We start from the raw sequence: 20,579 nt of genomic DNA on the forward strand, positions 1-20,579 counted from the left end.
AGGACCAAGGGGCCGCGCCCCACCTCCCGGCCCTGGTCCCTCCCCCGCGGGCCTGCCCACCGCCCCCAGCCCCGCCGGTCGCCCCGCCCCGCCGCGCTGCAGCGAAGACCCGGCGGCGCCGCGGCGCGCGCACTGGGCATGCTCCGCCCGGCCGCTGGGCTCCGCTCCGCTCCGCTCTGCTCTGGGAGGCTGGGCTCCGGGAGGCTCCGCAGCCCGCACATCAGCCGGCGCGGGGGCAGGGACAGCCGCCGAGAGGCTGCGGGCGTCGACACGGCGCGGCTCCCGGGCTGGCCATGGCGAGGAGCGCACGGCAGCCGCCGGAGTGGCGAGGCGGCGTCAGGTTAGCCGGGTTAGCTGGGCGCCGGCGGGCGGGGCGCGGGCGGTGGGGAGCCCTGCACCGCGTGGTGGCCGAGTCTCCGCGGTAGCGGCCGCCCAACTTTGGGGTGCTGGGGCTGGAGGAGCCCGCGGCTGGGGCTTCGCTCTGGGAGGCGCCCGGGTCCCCGCAGTGGGCTCCAGGGTCGCAAGATGTTGCGGGATCCCAGAGCAGCGGTGTGGGGACATCGCGTCCCAGGCTCGTGTCGTAGCCCTCCCATGGCGAGGAGCACGGTGTGCACCGCGCGCAGCCGAGGAGCCGGCAGGTCTCGGAGGAAAGGGGACGTCAAGCCACGGTGGGGCCTTCGCCGATTCCGGCTGCCCGGGTCACCGGACCTTAGTGACCGGGATGGGGGGTGTGCACTGTCCTGGGCCCCGCAGGCCCCGAGTGCTGGCGGCGCATCCTGGTGCCGCAGGAAAGCGGGGAGCTATGCGCTCAGGGAGCCGCCGCCTCCGCTGGAGCTCCCGGAGTTTGTCGCATTTGACTCCATAGCAAGTTGACATCGAATTGCTTCATGGCGTGGAATGGGAAAACGTGCTTCATAGGCTTAAAAAACAGAGTAATTGCAAAGCCGATTTATTTTAAGCTCGACCATTAACCCGCCTTCCAGTCCAAAAAAAGAGAAAAACTTGAGCCTGCAAGATTTATAAAGAAAACTAGCAAAAAGGAAAAACAAAATGTTTGTAGGTGCACTATCTGCTCACAGTGTAGAAAATAATCTGTTATGGTTGAATTGTCATTGTTTTTCAGAAGTTGGGTTACTGTAGACATCTTTATTGTGCGGTATTTTATACGTATAAGAACTTGGAAATACCGTGTGGCAGAAGCACAGTGTTTTTTTTTTATAAAGTTTTCTCACTTTTGTTTCTAAATGAAACATGTTTTCTCAGTTGCTACTATGCTGAACATAGTAAAATTGTTCAGGATGAAATGGAAGATGGGGGAAAAAATGTTTTCAGAAAGGAGTAAGTTAGAACAATGTAGTTCTACTGGGCTTATAATTTTCATGACAAATGCAGTTTGTAGGTCCCACCACAGTTTTTGCTGGTTCTTGAAACATTTGGCACCATTACTACCCTTATGGTTACTGGATTTCGGGAGCAAGGAAAACAATCCTTATTCCAGTGGGGAATAGTTCTGCCTCTAACTAAAGTTCTGATTCTCAAGCTGGTGGCCAAAAGCACCACTTAGTGGATACAGTTGTTTTATTTATTAAGCGTGTTACAAAACATCTGCTCTGTGCTCTTTATAGATTCTAGTAGACTTTTGAGGTGCATTTGCTTTTCATTGGTTGTGAATAGCTTTTAATGTTTGTTCGTGGGTGAGATGGTGCCAGCTCTCATTCCAGATGCTCTAAACCATTTCCCCATGCGGGCTGTGTGCCCTGCCTGTAGGTGACTGAGATTTAATAACAAGAGCATTTGACTCCATAGCAAGTTGACATTGAATTACTTGCTTCATGGCATGGAATGGGAAAAATGGGAAAACAGGTTGCAAGTGTCCAGACCACAAGAACAGCAACATGCTGACTCTTTCTGCAAATTAGACCTGCAATTCTTCATTTTAGTCAAAAAGTTTGGTTGGTGGTGTTCATTGCTCCTAAACATTTTTCTTAATGTGTTTGTAGAAAATTTTAGAAGTTTGAGAAAGAACCAAGTCAAATATTGAGAAAATGTGCTTCCCCTTTCTGTAGAAGTACATCCAGTTCAAAATCTCCTGTGTATATTACATACATGTAAAGCTTACCTGGTATGATGGGACTCGTGTTCTCAGGCTGCTTCCTAATACCAAATAATTATTGTGGCGAAGTTGCTTTTAACCCACAACACAGTAGTCAGATTTGGTCAAGAATCATTTCTTGGAATTCAGAAGTAGTGCATGTGCCCAGTCGCTAACTTGTGTCCGACTCTGTGACCCTGTGGACTGTAGTTCCCCAGGCTCCTTCTCTGTCCATGGGATTTCTCAGGCAAGAATACTGGAGTGGGTTGCCATTTCCTTCTCCTTGGGCAGAAATAGTGCAGATAATAATTCCCCAATGCAGCATCTAACCAAGCATTTGGTGTGTGGCTCGCCCTTTTCTAGCCAAGCCCAGGAGGACATTTGACAGAACTTTGTGATCTATGGCAAATCACAGAAAAGTTAGAGAAGGGCTTCCCTGGTAGCTCACTGGTAAAGAATCTGCTTGCCAGTGCAGGAGACACGAGTTCGATCCCTGATCTGGGAGAATCACACGTGCCTTGCAGGAGACACGAGTTCGATCCCTGATCTGGGAGAATCACACGTGCCTTGGAGGAGACACGAGTTCGATCCCTGATCTGGGAGAATCACACGTGGCTTGCAGGAGACACAAGTTCGATCCCTGATCTGGGAGAATCACACGTGGCTTGCAGGAGACACGAGTTCGATCCCTGATCTGGGAGAATCACACGTGCCTTGGAGGAGACACGAGTTCGATCCCTGATCTGGGAGAATCACACGTGCCTTGGAGGAGACACAAGTTCGATCCCTGATCTGGGAGAATCACACGTGGCTTACAGGAGACACAAGTTCGATCCCTGATCTGGGAGAATCTGACATGAGTTCGATCCCTGATCTGGGAGAATCACACGTGCCTTGGAGGACACAGAGTTCGATCCTGATCTGGGAGAATCACACGTGCCTTGGAGGAGACACGAGTTTGATCCCTGATCTGGGAGAATCACACGTGCCTTGCAGGAGACACGAGTTCGATCCCTGATCTGGGAGAATCACACGTGCCTTGGAGGAGACACGAGTTCGATCCCTGATCTGGGAGAATCACACGTGCCTTGGAGGAGACACGAGTTCGATCCCTGATCTGGGAGAATCACACGTGCTTGCAGGAGACACAGTTCGATCCCCTGATCTGGGAGAATCACACGTGCCTTGGAGGAGACACGAGTTCGATCCCTGATCTGGGAGAATCACACGTGCCTTGGAGGAGACACGAGTTCGATCCCTGATCTGGGAGAATCACACGTGCCTTGGAGGAGACACGAGTTCGATCCCTGATCTGGGAGAATCACGTGCCTTGGAGGAGACATGAGTTGATCCCTGATCTGGGAGAATCACACGTGCCTTGGAGGAGACACGAGTTCGATCCCTGATCTGGGAGAATCACACGTGCCTTGGAGGAGACACGAGTTCGATCCCTGATCTGGGAGAATCACACGTGCCTTGGAGGAGACACGAGTTCGATCCCTGATCTGGGAGAATCACACGTGCCGTGCGGCACCTGAGCCTGTGCTCCACAACTGCTGAAACCCATGTGCCCTAGAGCCTGTGCTTTGCAACATGAGAAACCTCTACAATGAGAAGCCTGTTCGCTGCAACTAGAGAAAAGCTTGTGCAGCAATGAAGATCCACCACAGCCAAAAAATAAATAAATAAAATTATAAAGTTAGAAACAGCCTTAGATGCAAATGGTTGGTTTTAAGTTTGCTGGAAAACCTCCCTGGAATAGTTAAAGGATTAAAGGGCTTGGTTGATGATGTGATAAGGACCAGTGAAGAGCTGTCAGAACTAGTTTCTAAGTTATACTCAGCACAGAAGCCCTGTGTGTTTATTGGTCTTGCCTCTACCTGAGGTCTTTACTCTTTAAAACATCACATTCATTTTTTCTCCCCACCATCTTTATAATCAAGCCCCTAAGGCTGCAGAAGTGACTAAGACATGGTGATTCACAATCTAGTCAGAGAGACAGGCTTGAGCACAAATAACAAGGTAAGTGCTGCCCAAGAGGCATCTGAACCAGGAACGGAAAATGTGCAGGAAGGAGGCCCTTGGGGTGGAGGGGAGGAGGCTTCATGATAATAGTGATAATAATAGGAATGCCTGAGGAATTGGATAGGCGTCTTCTGGCCGGAAGTGGGCTCTCCAGACAGACAGACCACCATGATGGTAGTTAAGCCAATGCCCTCCCTCCCTGCCCAAGATGTCCACTTCTGGACTTTGCAGGTGTGATTAGATGGAGGGTCTGGAGATGGAGAGATTGTTCTGAGTTATCCAGTGGGCCCCATGTCATCACAAGCGTGCTTACAAGTGGAAGAGAGAAGCAGAGTGTGTGTGTGTGTGTGTGCATGCTCAGTCACGTTTGACTTTTTTGCGACCGCATGGACCTGGTGGCTCAGAGGGTGAAGCGTCTGCCTTCAATGCAGAAGACCCAGGTTCAATCCCTGGGTCGGGAAGATCCCCTGAAGAAGGAAATGGCAACCCACTCCAGTATTCTTGCCTGGAGAATCCCATGGACAGAGGAGCCTGGTGGGCTACAGTCCACGGGGTCGCAAAGAGTCAGACACGACTGAGTGACTTCACCATGGACTGGAGCCCACTAGGCTCTTCTGTCCATGGGATTTCCCAGGCAAGAATACTGGAGTGGGTTGCCATTCCCTTCTCCAGGGATCTTCCCAACCCAGGGACTGAACCTGAGTCTCCTACATCTCCTATATTTCAGACAGCTTCTTTACTGCTGAGCCACCAGGGAAGCCCACTCAGTGTCAGATGCGTGTGAGGAAGACTCGCTGGCCATTGCTGCCCTTGAAGATGGAAGGGCCAGGGAACGAGGAGGGAGGCGGGGGTGGGACAGCCTATGGAAGCTGGTGAAGGTGAGGACACGGATGTCCCTCCCCCACCCCCTGCCAGTTCCTTGCTTAGCCCGTCCTGACCATGCGGAACTTTTAACCTGCAGGATCGAAAGATAACAGGGGTGTGTTCTAAGTCACTAGGTTTGTGACTTGGTGCCTTAGGAGGGAGCCCAAGAAAGGTCATCTGACCGTACACGAGGAAAGGTCTGGTGTGATGGGATCGGGAGCTGGGGCAGAGGAGTTTGGATTTCATCATATTCTTGATAAATATGGGACATCACCTAAGGACTTTGAAACAGGAGCCTGTGACAGACAAACTGCTGCCGTTTTATCTTCCTAAACCCCAGGATTCACAGGGCAGTTCGACAAAGGGTGTGTAACCGGAGGTCATCCGTGGCAGTGGGGAATCTGGAACCAGTGTGTCGTATAACTCAGTTCTCCTCTTTAATCTGAAATGGTCTTAGTATGCATGTGTGAAATTAACAGCTTAAAATAGGACTTCCGCGGTGGTCCAGTGGGTGAGACTCCTTGCTCCCAACGTGGGAGGGCCTTAGCTTCACTCTCTTGTCCAGGGAACTAGATCCCACACGTCGCAGCTGAGAGTCCACATGCTCCAACTAAAGATCCCCAGTGCAGCACACAAGATGGAAGATGCCATGGGCTGCAGCTAAGACCCAATGCAGCCAAAGAACTAATTTTAAAAAAGAGCTTAAGAAAACTTGCATTCACAATTCATTAGTACAGGAAGCACGGAGACAGTAAAGCAGTGGAGTGGTCACATTTTGACTATTTTGTTTCTGTCCGTTGTCCTCTTTTTTTATTAAAGTATAGTTGTACACTATGGCACCCCACTCAGTACTCTTGCCTGGAAAATCCCATGGACGGAGGAGCCTGGTGGGCTGCAGTCCATGAGGTCGCTAAGAGTCGGACACGACTGAGCGACTTCACTTTCACTTTTCACTTTTCATGCATTGGAGAAGGAAATGGCAACCCACTCCAGTGTTCTTGCCTGGAGAATCCCAGAAACAGAGGAGCCTGGTAGGAGGCTGTCTATGGGGTCGCACAGAGTCGGACACGACTGAAGTGACTTAGCAGCAGCAGCAGCATAGTTGTACACTATTATATAAATTACAGGTATACAATACAATGATTCACACTTTTTTAAAGGTTGTGCTTCATCTGTAGTTATTGTAAAATTTGATTGTGTTCCCATATTTTACAGTATATCCTTGTAGCTTATTTTGTTATTTAATTTTTACAGTGTTGTGTCTCTGCTCACAACAATGCAAATCAGCCATAATGATACATATTAATACATCCACTCCCTCCTGAGCCTCCCCTCCCCGCTCCACCCCTCTAGTGCGTCACAGAGCGCCAGACTGAGCTTCCTGTCACTGTCCTCCCAACAGACAGCTGCTCTGCTGAATACACACGGAGCACAGCAGACATGAAGACATGAGTCTGTGGGCAAGTCAGGTTGAACGTGCTACCTTGAGGCGATGCCAGGTCACTGGGCCAACTCTGACCAGTGGGCGGGAGCTGTCTGTCATGTCATGGGCTCATAGGGACTCCACTGAGAAACTGCTCCCCCATCAGCAGTGTTTCTGTAGGCTCTGCATCTGCCGGGGGGCAAGTGACAGTTATCATACCAGGCACCCTAACTTACGGATTTAAATGTTAAGAAATCCAATCATTCTTTCCAGTCTCTTTTATGTACAGTCTCTTTCACGTACAAGGGCTTAATATCGGTCCTGTAAAAACCTGTAATTGGGGTAAATTTACATCTCTGTGTGTCTGGAAAACCAAATCTGAAGAAATCTTCTACCTTAGGTGTGACAAGAGTAGCTCCAAGTTGAAACGGAACTACATGTAGAAAAATTAGTAAGGGAGAACAGATTTTTCCAACAACATGGTAAAGGAAGCCCTGTGCTGACAAAATCCAATCCTAGGACCAACACTGAGACGTGATCGAAACTTACCTTAATGGAAACACAGCTGTGAATCTACAGTTTAGCTTCCATCTGCATAACTTTGTAAGGTTTATACCTGGACTTCCTTAATTGAGTATAAAAATGCACTAACTATTATTTTACACTGTGCAGGACAAGCTCAGTATAAGCTGTTCTGTCTTGACGCTCCTCTCCCTTAGGCTCTGGGATACAGGTTTGTCATTCTCTAAGGGTTTATCTTTCCTTTGCTGGTTTCTAACACTTCCCTGGTGGCTCAGATGGTAAAGCGTCTGTCTACAATGCAGGAGACCTGGGTTCGATCCCTGGGTCAGGAAGATCCCCTGGAGAAGGAAATGGCAATCCACTCCAGTGCTATTGCCTGGAAAACCCCATGGACAGAGGAGCCTGGTAGCCTGGTAGTCCATGGGGTTGCAAAGAGTCGGACACGACTGAGCGACTTCACTTCACTAACCTTACTCCTCTCGTCATGAGGTCCATTTTGTTCCTTCTGGGTGATCTATTTTTCTCCATGACCATACCAGTCACCCACACGCCAGTGTCCCCAAATCTCTGCCTTCAGATAAGCCTGTCTCATCCATTCACTGATTCATCTCAGCAAATATTGATAACCTGAGAGCTTATAATCGAGGGGAAGGACAGCTGTGCACAAAGATGATTGCAGTGAAACTGTGAGGTTCTGGGTGAAGCTCAGTGAGTAGAGGAGTGTCTGGGGCTATCTGGGAAGTCCTGGTTGGCTTTGAACCGAGACTTGAGGGCTGAGTAGGGGGTTCCAGGTGTGTGAGACTGTGGAAGGCAGCACGTCTAGAGGACACGGGTGCTGAGAGAGCTCTGAACAAGGCTATAGAGGCTGGCAGGCAGGAGTCCGAATGGAGGATCCTGTGTGTCCTGCCATGGACTTCAGTTTTATACTAGTGGCGGGATGAGGACCTGGAGGATGTCTGAATCGGATCTCTCAGAGTCAGCCCGCTTCAGCAGCCCCTCAGTGTGTGGACTGCAGGCAGGCCGGCAGGACGGGATCCATCAGGCAGTGCTAGTCAGGAGTGAGCGCTTAAACCAGGAGGAGGGAGGAGGCGCATCTGTCAGGTGTGTGACAGCTGCTTCTAGAGGGATTATGGGCCACGAGACTGGTTTAACCAGACGGAACTGAAGCTGATGGGAGCAGAGCAGGAAAGCCCAGGTTAGTTAGTGTCGCTCAGTCATGTCCCACTCTTCACAGCCCCATGGGACTGGAGCCCACCAGGCTCCTCTGTCCCTGGGAATCTCCAGGCGAGAATACTGGAGTGGGTTGCCATTCCCTTCTCCAGGGGATCGTCACACCCAGAGATGGAATCGTGGTCTCCTGCATTATAAGCAGATTGTTTACCATTTGAGCCACCAGGGAAGCCCCAGGGCTGTAGTCAGAACTGCATTACTGCAGGGCACAGACTTCCTAAGCCAGGCAAGGGAGAAAGAAAGAAGGGATTAATTCTCTGGTGATTATCCAGCTTGGTTGGTCAGTTTTCATTCCAATGCCAAAGAATGCTCAAACTCCTGCACAATTGCATTCATCTCACACACTAGCAAAGTAATGTTCAAAATTCTCCAAGCTAGGCTTCAACAGTATGTGAACAGTGAACTTCCAGATGTTCAAGCTAGATTTAGAAAAGGCAGAGGAACCAGAGATCAAATTGCCAACATCCGTTGGATCATTGAAAAAGCAAGAGAGTTCCAGAAAAACATCTACTTCTGCTTTATTGACTACACCAAAGCCTTTGACTGTGTGGATCACCACAAACTATGGAAAATTCTGAAAGAGATAGGAATACCAGACCACCTTACATGCCTCCTGAGAAATCTGTATGCAGGTCAAGAAACAACAGTTAGAACTGGACATGGAACAACAGACTGGTTTCAAATTGGGAAAGGAGTTACATCAAGGCTGTATATTGTCACCCTGCTTATTTAATTTATATGCACATGCTGGGGTCCAGCCCTGGCTGATCCAGGGTATTCGAAGCGGGGACGGCGTCGGCGACCTATTTATTTAAATATTTTATCAAAGATATAAAGAGTAATAGGATGAGGATAGCTCAGTAGGAAAATTCAGTGGAGAAAAGAGGCTGAGTAGCTTGGTTTACGCGGGAGACCAATAAAACTTCAAGACAAGAAGTTTGCACCACTTACGTAGGCCGTAGGCGTCCTTCCGTTCTCCCGAAGGAAAGGAGACACTGAGGCCTCCCCGGTCGGATCTTAGAAGCCCAGGCATAATTAGTAAGCATGGTGGGTTCCGCGCTCCAGATGGAGACTCAGCCAGAGTGGGAGAGAGAGCGACATGGGGAGACCAGTATTTCGAGAAACTGATCCCAATTCTTTATTTTCCATGGTCTACTTTTATACACTGAGATGTTACGCAAAAGTCACGCGGGGTCAGCAGTCCTGACTTTTATCAAAGTCAGGTGCTTCATACAAATGTATACAGAGGTCTTAGGGGTGTTACATCATCTTCTGGCCAGGGGGGGCCTGCTGACAATTTACGACCCTCTCCTTGTGACAGCGGTCAGTCAACCAGAACACTTATTTCTCCAGGGGTGATTATTCTCAAAACAGACACCACCCAAATAAAGTTACATTCCTACAGGGTGAGGGTATAGTGGGTTTTAGTTAAGGAAAGAATTTACTTAGCCTAAGGTCTAACGTGATTAATATCAAAGGTTAATACTTATTTCTTCTATATATTCATTAATGTGTGTAAGGGCAGGGGATATGGAGACTTAGCAACAAACATTGGCTCAACAATGAAAAACCCTTCACCAATACAATTTCTAATCAGCCCATTATACTTATACTAATAGTTTTCTAACTTTTCTAAGGAACCTGTTTTTAGAAGGTTTAAAGCATCTTGTGCCCTCTCACGGTTGGGAGGCTGTGAGCGATCACATGTGGCTGGACAAGCCTGTCAGGCAGGCCGGAGAACCTTCAGAGGAGTTTGTAGGTTAAAACACTCTTATCACGCCCAGGAATTATTATTAACTGGAGCTCTAAGTTAACTCCTTCTCTGAAAGAGGTGGTGGGGGACAGCCCCCCATAAAGTCAGAGGTGTAGGTGAGCACAAAGTAGTAAAGTAGGCAGGCTCCGGTTACGGGGGTAGATGCTCAAGGATTTCCAGGGGGACTCCTGAGGCTTGATCCTGCCTTTGCGTATGTCAAGCCTCCTTCCTCATGACCTTTGCCACGGGCGGAGTACCTCAGTCTGGCCCCCAGCATGCACAGTACATCATGAGAAATGCTGGACTGGATGAAGCACAAACTGGAATCAAGATTTCCAGGAGAAATATCAATAACCTCATATATGCAGATGATACAACCCTTATGGCAGAAAGCTAAAAAGAACTAAAGAGCCTCTTGATGCAAGTGAAAGAGGAGAGTGAAAAGGTTGGCTTAAAACTCAACACTCAGGAAACGAAGATCATAGCATCCAGTCCCATCACTTCATGGCAAATAGATAGGGAAACACTGGAAACAGTGACAGACTTTATTTTGGGGGGCTCCAAAATCACCACAGATGGTGACCGCAGCCATGAAATTAAAAGACGCTTACTCCTTGGAAGAAAAGTTATGACCAACCTAGATAGCATATTCAAAAGCAGAGACATTACTTTGCCAACAAAGGTCCATCTAGTCAAAGCTATGGTTTTTCCAGAGTCAGGTATGGATGTGAGAGTTGGACTATAAAGAAAGCTGAGCACCGAAAAATTGATACTTTTGAACTGGGTGTTGGAGAAGACTCTTGAGAGTCCTGTGGTCAGCAAGGAGATGCAACCAGTCCGTCCTGAAGGAAATCAGTCCTGAATATTCATTGGAAGGACTGATGTTGAAGCTGAAACTCCAATACTCTGGCCACCTGATGTGAAGAAGTGACTCATTGGAAAAGACCCTGATGCTGGAAAAGATTGAAGGCAGGAAGAGAAGGGGACGACAGAGGATGAGATGGTTGGATGGCATTATGGACTCAATGACATGAGTTTGAGTAAACTCTGGGAGTTGGTGATGGACAGGGAGGCCTGACGTGCTGTGGTCCATGGGATTGCAAAGATTCAGACAGGACTGAGCAACTGTACTGAACTGAACCGATTATCCAGCTTCTGGTCAGAAGTCTGGGGCTTTCCAGGGAGACTGAAAGGAAATCAGTGTGGGTAGAATTCCTAATTCTGGATTTAGAAGGTGACTCTTTTAGAAACTGGGAAAAGGAAATGCCAACCCACTCCAGTATTCTTGCCTGGAGCATCCCATGGACAGAGTCTGGCAGGCTGCAGCCCATTGGGTCGCAGAGAGTTGGACATGACTGAAACGACTGAGCTCTGCGCTCTGTTAGACACTCGGCTGAAGTTGCTTCTTTGTCATCAGTGGGAAAGAGGAAGCTTGCTGGGCAGATGTTTAAATAGTGTCCCAACCCTTTCCTTCCATTGAGGATTTGAGGTGGTTGATGGTTTGAGGAAAAGTGTAAGGGAATCGTTTGCTCCTTAAAAAAAAAAAATCAAAGAATTGGAGTCGGTACCCACTGACAGAGCTGGAGGTAGCAGACTGGGGCTCCTTAAAGCAGTAAGTCTCCTATAAGAGATGGGACATGATTATTTCCATGCCTGTCCCTTTACAGAGGAGCCTGGTGGGCTACGGTCCACAGGGTCACAAAGAGACATGACTGAGCAGCTAACACTAACCTGGGCTTTCCTGCCCCCACCTCCCCTCCCGCCTGCCGCTTCCATCTCTCTGGTTAAACATTGTGGTGGACAGTCTCTCTGCCCTCAGTCCCTCTGGAAGGGGTCGTCACACAGCTAACAGATGCTCCAACCATGCAGGAGTTATGATGCCTCTTCTCCCTTCTGCCCACATGGCTGCTGTGTCCAGGGCTGTGCCTGATTTAAGTGTTTCTCCCTCTGATTAACACTTTCCCCCTACTTTCTTGAATGTGCCAAGAGCTCTGTGACATTTGTGGCAGTGGGGACCATCCCACGTTGGCCCACTGACTCCTTTGTCTACTCTAAAGGGGTAGTTGTGCTTTCTTAAAGGTAATCAGATCAGATCAGATCAGGTCAGTCGCTCAGTCATGTCTGACTCTTTGCAACCCCATGAATCGCAGCATGCCAGGCCTCCCTGTCCATCACCAACTCCTAGAGTTCACTCAGACTTAGGTCCATCGAGTCAGTGATGCCATCCAGCCATCTCATCCTCTGTCGTACCCTTCTCCTCTTGCCCCCAATCCCTCCCAGCATCAGAGTCTTTTCCAATGAGTCAACTCTTCGCATGAGGTGGCCAAAGTATTGGAGTTTCAGCTTTAGCATCGTTCCTTCCAAAGAAATCCCAGGGCTGATCTCCTTCAGAATGGACTGGTTGGATCTCCTTGCAGTCCAAGGGACTCTCAAGAGTCTTCTCCAACACCACAGTTCAAAAGCATCAATTTCGGCGCTCAGCCTTCTTCACAGCTCAACTCTCACATCCATACATGACCACAGGAAAAACCATAACCTTGACTAGACGAACCTTTGTTGGCAAAGTAATGTCTCTGCTTCTAGATATGCTATCTAGGTTGGTCATAACTTTCCTTCCAAGGAGTAAGTGTCTTTTAATTTCATGGCTGCAGTCACCATCTGCAGTGATTTTGGAGCCCAGAAAAAGAAAGTCTGACACTGTTTCCACTGTTTCCCCATCTATTTCCCATTAAGTGATGGGACCGGATGCCATGATCTTCATTTTCTGAATGTTGAGCTTTAAGCCAACTTTTTCACTCCCCACTTTCACCTTCATCAAGAGGCTTTTGAGTTCCTCTTCACTTTCTGCCATAAGGGTGGTGTCATCTGCATATCTGAGGTTATTGATATTTCTCCCGACAATCTTGATTCCAGCTTGTGTTTCTTCCAGTCCAGCATTTCTCATGATGCACTCTGCATATAAGTTAAATAAACAGGGTGACAATATATAGCCTTGACGTACTCCTTTTCCTATTTGGAAGCAGTCTGTTGTTCCATGTCCAGTTATAACTGTTGCTTCCTGACCTGCATACAAATTTCTCAAGAGGCAGATCAGGTGGTCTGGTATTCCCATCTCTTTCAGAATTTTCCACAGTTTATTGTAATCCACACAGTCAAAGACTTTGGCATAGTCAATAAAGCAGAAATAGATATTTTTCTGGAACTCTCTTGCTTTTTCCATGATCCAGCGGATGTTGGCAATTTGATCTCTGGTTCCTCTGCCTTTTCTAAAACCAGCTTGAACATCTGGAAGTTCAGGGTTCACATATTGCTGAAGCCTGGCTTGGAGAATTTTGAGCATTACTTTACTAGTGTGTGAGATGAGTGCAATTGTGTGGTAGTTTGAGCATTCTTTGGCATTGCCTTTCTTTGGGATTGGAATGAAAACTGACCTTTCCCAGTCCTGTGGCCACTGCTGAGTTTTCCAAATTTGCTGGCATATTGAGTGCAGCACTTTTACAGCATCATCTTTCAGGATTTGGAATAGCTCCACTGGAATTCCATCACCTCCACTAGCTTTGTTCGTAGTGATGCTTTCTAAAGGTAAAGAGCCCACTTTCTCTGGCCCTTAGCAGGAGAAGGCATTGGAGTGAAGACGGCCATAGGGTTTGGCTCCAAGCTTCACCCAGGTCTTCACTCTGGGTGTGCACACCCCAGGATGGCCGTGGAATGGCTTAAACTTCCAGCAGCTGTGGAGCTTTCTCGCTTCTCAGATGCTGTTGTTAGTTTCATCCTATAGATTTCTGTTGCTGGACTGGGTGGAAGGAAGGTTTTTGTCCTTCGGGGCTTGGACAGCCCTAGGTGTTGGTCTCTGAGTGAGTCTAGCTCTCATTAGACATCCCAAAGATAACCTGGCTTTTGAAATCCATTTTAAAATGCTTTTGAGGAACTTGAAATTAATTTCCAGAAAATGCTTGAATAGTACTAATCCTCTGCTTTACTGGGGGCTGGGCTTCTTCCCCTGTATGTCTGACCCCAGGACCTCTGGTAGGCTTGACCCTTCTGCCTTTGTAGCGGGTCCATCTCTTCCTTTCTCTGGGTTCTGGTTATCTCCTCTTCCTCCACTGGAGTAATGGATCTCTGTCCTGATCCTTTATCATTGCTCCTAAGAAGCCCTGGACTGAAGGAGCGCCTTGATATGCTGGCATTCTCAAGATGAGCATGCACAGCAGATGCATTGCATGTTGTTGATGCTGATTCAGTGGCTAAGTGTGTCTGACTCTTTGTGACCCCATGGACTGCAGCTTGCCAGGATCTCTGTCCTTGACTTTCTCGGGGAATTTGCTCAAACTCATGTCAGTTGAGTTGGTGATGCCATCCAACCATCTCATCCTCTGTGTCTGCTTCTCCTCCTACCCTCACTCTTTCCCAGTGTCAGAGTCTTTTCCAATGACTTGGCTCTTGCTGCATGAGTCCTGCTAAAATGTACTGCGAGGAAGATGTTTGTTTTTAATGGGTGGGCCACGCCCTCCTGGCTAAACCAAGCCATCGCTCCTGCTGGAAAACTCTCCTGTCTCCATTTCTTGCCCTTCAAGTCCTGGCCAACCCCAGTGAACATTCTGGGACCTTTCCAGCTGGTCTTTCTCTAAATTTCTGCAGTATTTACTCAGTTTAGCACTTAATTATGTATTGCTCTGTATACAGGTATCACCAAGAATATAAGTGCCTTGAGTGTAAAGATCTGGTCTTAAGAAATTTCTTAAGCCCCAGAGCAGTATGAACTGATAACAGTGGGCCTCCTAAATACTTTGAGTTCCAGTTGATTGAGATGACTGAGTCTTAATTGTTTTTATCACTGAGAGGAATCTAACTGCCCACCTGACAAGTCATCGAGAACACCTGGAGAGTGTGCTCAGCCTAGCAGGGCCTTCTCCCGTTAGAGCCTAGAGAGGCAAAGCTTCCTTCAGAGAGTGCATTGTTGCTGTTCAGTTGCTCAGTCGTGTCTGACTCTGCAATACCAGGCTTCTGTGTCCTTCACCAACTCCCAGAGCCTGCTCACACTCATGTCCATTGAGTCAGTGATGCCGTCCAACCATCTCATCCTCTGTCGTCCCTTCTCCTCCCACCTTCAATCTTTCCCAGCATCAGGGTCTTTTCAAATGAGTCAGCTCTTCGCAGCAAGTAGCCAAAATATTGGAGTTTCAGCTTCAACATCAGTCCTTCCAATGAACACCCAGGACTGATTTCCTTTAGGATGGACTGGTTGGATCTCCTTGCAATCCAAGGGACTCTCAAGAGTCTTCTCAAACACCAGGGTTCGAAAGCCTCAGGTCCTCGGCACTCAGCCTTCTTTATGGTCCAATTCTCACCTCCATACTTGACTACTGAAAAAACCTTTGTTGGCAAAGTAATATCTCTGCTTCTTAATATGTTGTATCGATTGGTCATAGCTTTTCTTCCAAAGAACAAGCATATTTTAATTTCACGGGTGCAGTCACCATCTGCAGTGATGGTGCAGATTTTCTTGGAGCCCAAGAAAATAAAGTCTGTCACTGCTTCCATTTTTTTCCCTATCTATTTGCCATGAAGTGATGGGACTGGATTCCATGATCTTAGTTTTTTTAATGTTGAGTTTTAAGCCAGCTTTTTCACTCTCCTCTTTCACCTTCATCAAGAGGCTCTGTAGTTCTTCTTCACTTTCTGGCATAAGGGTGGTGTCATCTGCATATCTGAGGCTATTGATATTTCTTTGGGCAATCTTGATTCCAGCTTGTGCCTCATCCAGCCTGGCATTTCACATGCTGTACTCTGCGTATAAGTTAAATAAGCAAGGTGACAACATACAGCCTTGACGTACTCCTTTCCCAATCTGGAACCAGTCTGTTGTTCCATGTCTGATTCCAACTGTTGCTTCTTGACCTGCATACAGGCTTCTCAGGAGGCTGGTAAGGTGGTCTGGTATTCCCATTTCTGTAAGAATTTTCCAGTTTATTGTGATGGAAAACACTAAATCCACGTTTTCGACTTTTCTTCTGGTATTTTTGTGAAGATAATTTTCCACAGTGTCACACTGAAACACACTTAAACTTTAGGGAAGATTGACCTTAAGATATATGCATTGAACTCAGCTAGAAGGTTATTCTGGTTCAAACGCATTTTGGAAATTATTGCTCTATATCCAAAATTTTAAAACAATAACTTAAAAAATATGAAAATATTTAAAAATCACCATTTGAAAATGGCAGTCACGGCAGTTTGGCCATTAGTGGCATTTACCCAGTGTGCCCTGGCCATGACCTCCGACCCCCAGTCACTGTGGCCAGGTGGCAGGAGCCCCAGCCAGGGCCACAGGGTCTGCGGGGCCTCCCTGTACAGCGGGCAGCTTGGCCTTGGCCTCTTTCACTGTCAGTGTAGACAGATCTACACGGTCCTTCCCATGTCATAGGGTCATGGCAAGGCTCTAAGAGGTAGTATCCGAGGGTGTGTCTTATAAATCATAAATGCCGGATGAGTATAAGGGATGTTGTTTTCATACTGTGAACAAGAATTGAATCTAGTAGAGTTGGAATTACAACATCTCTTCTGTCTTTGTTAAGACCTGGTTCTTAGAGAGAGCCTGTTAAGAGCACTCATGTGACCACTTTGTGGCAGCGGGGCTGGTAAGGAGAATAAAAGCTTTCTAACTGCTCTCTGCAGTTATGAGCATATTTTCTCAAATAGATGAGATTTTATTCTGATGAAGGTAGACTCCCCAGGTGATCCAGTCCCTCTGCGGTAACTCTTAATGGCACTAATCAGACACCAGGGAGACCAGGAATGAGGGGTGGTTTCGACTCTGTGAAATATAAATGCCATTTCCTCAATCATAGGTACGTACCAGAGTCCCATAAACCTCACTCACCTCGCAGGCCTGAGTCCTTGGCCCTGCCCACGTCCAGGGGCTCATGGGCAGTGCCCTGCCTCTCCCACAAGTATATGTTGATGCCTGAGCTCTAGGGAAACCGCGATTTATGTTTTAAACTTAGATCTGTGGTAAAGAATGGGCACAGTTACCTAGAATTCCTAAGAAATGGGTGGAATTTGGAGGAAAGCAGGGTCTGCGTGGATGCCCAGTAAGGTGTGTGTATGTGTGTATACTCACTTGTGTATGACCCTTTGCAGCCCTACCCCATGGACTGTAGCCCACCAGGCTCCTCTGTCCATGGGATTTCCCAGGCAAGAATACTGGAGTGGGGAGCCATTCCCTTCTCCAGGGGATCTTTCCGACCCAGGGATCGAACGCATGTCTCCTGCATTGCAGGCGGATTCTTTACCACTGAGCCATTTGGAAAACCAGTAAGGTAGTCTATCAAAAGGAAGAGCTCAGAGGCAGCTGGCAATCTGGTGTTCTGTCCCGCTTAATTTCCTGCAGGAGGACCTTCGTCTGCAGACTGACACCTCCCAGCTCCCTCCCTCCACAGCACAGCCACACCCCTGCTTGTTGTGGTCACAGGATGGTGGGTTTGGAGAAGAAATAACCAGCCATGCACCCCAGTCAGTGGAGAAACCCCCCTCCCCCACCCAGTCCACACGGGGCATCACCATTGACCAGTGGGAGGTCGTCCATGTACAGGCAGATTGGTTGAGAAAGGGGCTTTCTCTGCCACGGCCTTAAGTGTTTACTATGTATGCCAGAATCTGAGAAAATCTAAGTGCACAGTCGCTTCAAGCCTGAACATCATATTTAGGAAGCAGGTTAAGAATATTGGTCTCTGGTTTATGCAGCCTGTCGGGGGAGGAGGCTACCCCTCTATCAAGGCAGAGCACTGGACTCGTGGGCAGGGCTCAGGATCAGCACATCCATCACGCATCACTCCAGAACGTGGGCGCCTCTGCCTGTTGTTCCAGGCGGGAAAGCAGTTCTGGCCTGTGGAGACGTCTAGGCTCCCAGATGCGCCCCAGCTCCTGCCTGGTCTCACTTTGCACGGAGGAGCTTATTTACAAAGTACATCATGAGTGTCTTGAAAATAGACTCACGGTGAAATTAAACAAGGAAGGATGGAAGGTCAGCTGAAGCTATGCTGTAGATTAGCCAATAAGAGAAAATTAATTGCTCTCGAATGAAAATTTGAATCTCCCTATAGCAGCATGCGTGCATGCTCAGTCATCTCTGACTCTGTGCTACCCCATGGACTGTTGCCCCCCAGGCTCCTCTGTCCATGGCATTCTCCAGGCAAGAATACTGGAGTGGGTTACCATTTCCTTCTCCAGGAGATCTTCCCACCCAGGGATCAAACTGACGTTTGATCGAATCTCCCTATATACACTCTCCAAAGGATAGGAAGAATGTTTTGAAAGGACATAATTTAGTTTCAGGTTTTTTTTTTATAAGTAGAAGGAGAATCTGGGAAAATGCCTAGTGATAGAGACAGGAGGAGAAAGTGAGAAACAGCTCAAGGTGCTTCTGTACCAGCTTTAAGTCTGATACGTGATCTGATCATCACGGGGTCCGAGGTGAGAGAAGAATGCCAACGCAGCATCCTCACCTTCTGTCCACCTCCTGCCATGCTTCGGGAACAGGTTTGGCAGCACAGTGCACCCCCTCACCAGTGGTTGATCCCATTTGTATTCAGTCCCCAGGTCTGGTTTATTCCCTGGACTGTCAGATTTCTGAGGAAGTATCTCTCTGACCAAGTAATGATTTTCATTAATTGGGCCCCAAACTGTTTTAGCCTGATCATTTGAAATGAGAATTCAAAGATGTAAAATACAGGCCAAAACATCAATAAACTCTTCTGAAAGATACTCTTGTGATTAGAACAGCCCTCAGTGTCTGTCTCAGCTGCCAGAACAATGAAAAACTACCTTTATGGAGCCAAGAGGTTTTAATATGTTATCAGATCTGACATGGGCATGGCTTTTTATCCTGGTTTGAAGCCACTAAACTGTGTGTCCCCAGGCAGTCTCTTACCTTCTTTGGTCTCTCTGTCTTCAATTCAGTTCAGTTCAGTGGCTCAGTCGCGTCCAACTTTTTGCAACCCCATGAATCCCAGGACACCAGGCCTCCCTGTCCATCACCAACTCCTGGAGTTTACCCTAACTCATGTCCATCGAGTCAGTGATGCCATCCAGCCATCTCATCCTCTGTCGTTCCCTTCTCCTCCTGCCCCCAATCCCCCCCAGCATCAGGGTCTTTTCCAATGAGTCAGCTCTTCACATGAGGTGGCCAAAGTATTGTAGTTTCAGCATCAGCATCAGTCCTTCCAATGAATATTCAGGACTGACTGGTCTCCTTTAGAATGGACTGGTTGGATCTCCTTGCAGTCCAAGGGACTCTCAAGAGTCTTCTCCAACACCACAGTTCAAAAGCATCAATTCTTTGGCACTCAGCTTTCTTCACAGTCCAACTCTCACATCCATACATGACCACTGAAAAAACCATAGCCTTGACTAGATGGACCTTTGTTGACAGAGTAATATCTCTGCTTTTTAATATGCTATCTAGGTTGGTCATAACTTTCCTTCCAAGGAGTAAGCGTCTTTTAATTTCATGGCTGCAGTCACCATCTGTGGTGATTTTGGAGCCCAGAAAAAGAAAGTCTGACACTGTTTGCACTGTTTCCCCATCTATTTCCCATGAAGTGATGGGACCAGATGCCATGATCTTCGTTTTCTGAATGTCGAGCTTTAAGCCAACTTTTTCACTCTCCTCTTTCACTTTCATCAAGAGGCTTTTTAGTTCCTCTTCACTTTCTGCCATAAAGGTGGTGTCATCTGCATATCTGAGGTTATTGATATTTCTCCGGGCAATCTTGATTCCAGCTTGTGCTTCTCCCAGCCCAGTGTTTCTCATGATGTACTCTGCATATAAGTTAAATAAGCAGGGTGACAATATACAGCCTTGACATACTCCTTTTCCTATTTGGAACCAGTCTGTTGTTCCATGTCCAGTTCTAACTGTTGCTTCCTGACCTGCATATAGGTTTCTCAAGAGGCAGATCAGGTGGTCTGGTATTCCCATCTCTTTCAGAATTTTCCACAGTTTATTGTGATCCACACAGTCAAAGGCTTTGGTGTAGTCAATAAAGCAGAAATAGATGTTTTTCTGGAACTCTCTTGCTTTTTCCATGATCCAGCAGATGTTGGCAATTTGATCTCTGGTTCCTCTGCCTTTTCTAAATTTGGCTTGAACATCTGGAAGTTCACGGTTCACGTATTGCTGAAGCCTGGCTTGGAGAATTTTGAGCATTACTTTACTAGCCTGTGAGATGAGTGCAATTGTGTGGTAGTTTGAGCATTCTTTGGCATTGCCTTTCTTTGGGATTGGAATGAAAATTGACCTTTTCCAGTCCTGTGGCCACTGCTGAGTTTTCCAAATTTGCTGGCATATTGAGTGCAGCACTTTCACAGCATCATCTTTCAGGATTTGAAATAGCTCAACTGGAATTCTATCACCTCCACTAGCTTTGTTCACAGTCATGCTCCCTAAGGCCCACTTGACTTCACATTCCAGGATGTCTGGCTCTAGGTGAGTGAGCACACCATCATGATTACCTTGTGTTAAAAAACTAAAACAAACAGAAATCCCCACCAAAAACAAAAAAACCTTTGAGAAGAGACGCCCAGGGTTTTCCAGACCTAACATTCTTGTTCTGTGAACAGATACATGCAATAGACCTGTTTTTATCTTGCCTGACAATTGTCTTAGGTGA

General features: G+C 47.6%; 1 protein-coding gene across 1 annotated transcript in view; it reads left to right on the forward strand.

Moving 5' to 3' along the window:
• Positions 1 to 147: 147 nt before the first annotated feature.
• MFAP3L (microfibril associated protein 3 like) overlaps positions 148 to 20,579 on the forward strand; it is a 53,116-nt gene continuing 32,684 nt past the window's right edge. The window contains 1 exon segment of the mRNA XM_070376041.1: positions 148 to 340. The gene's annotated coding sequence lies outside the window, so the exon portion shown is untranslated.

This window comes from Bos mutus, chromosome 8, assembly GCF_027580195.1.
Source record: "Bos mutus isolate GX-2022 chromosome 8, NWIPB_WYAK_1.1, whole genome shotgun sequence".
Lineage (NCBI taxonomy): Eukaryota > Metazoa > Chordata > Mammalia > Artiodactyla > Bovidae > Bos > Bos mutus.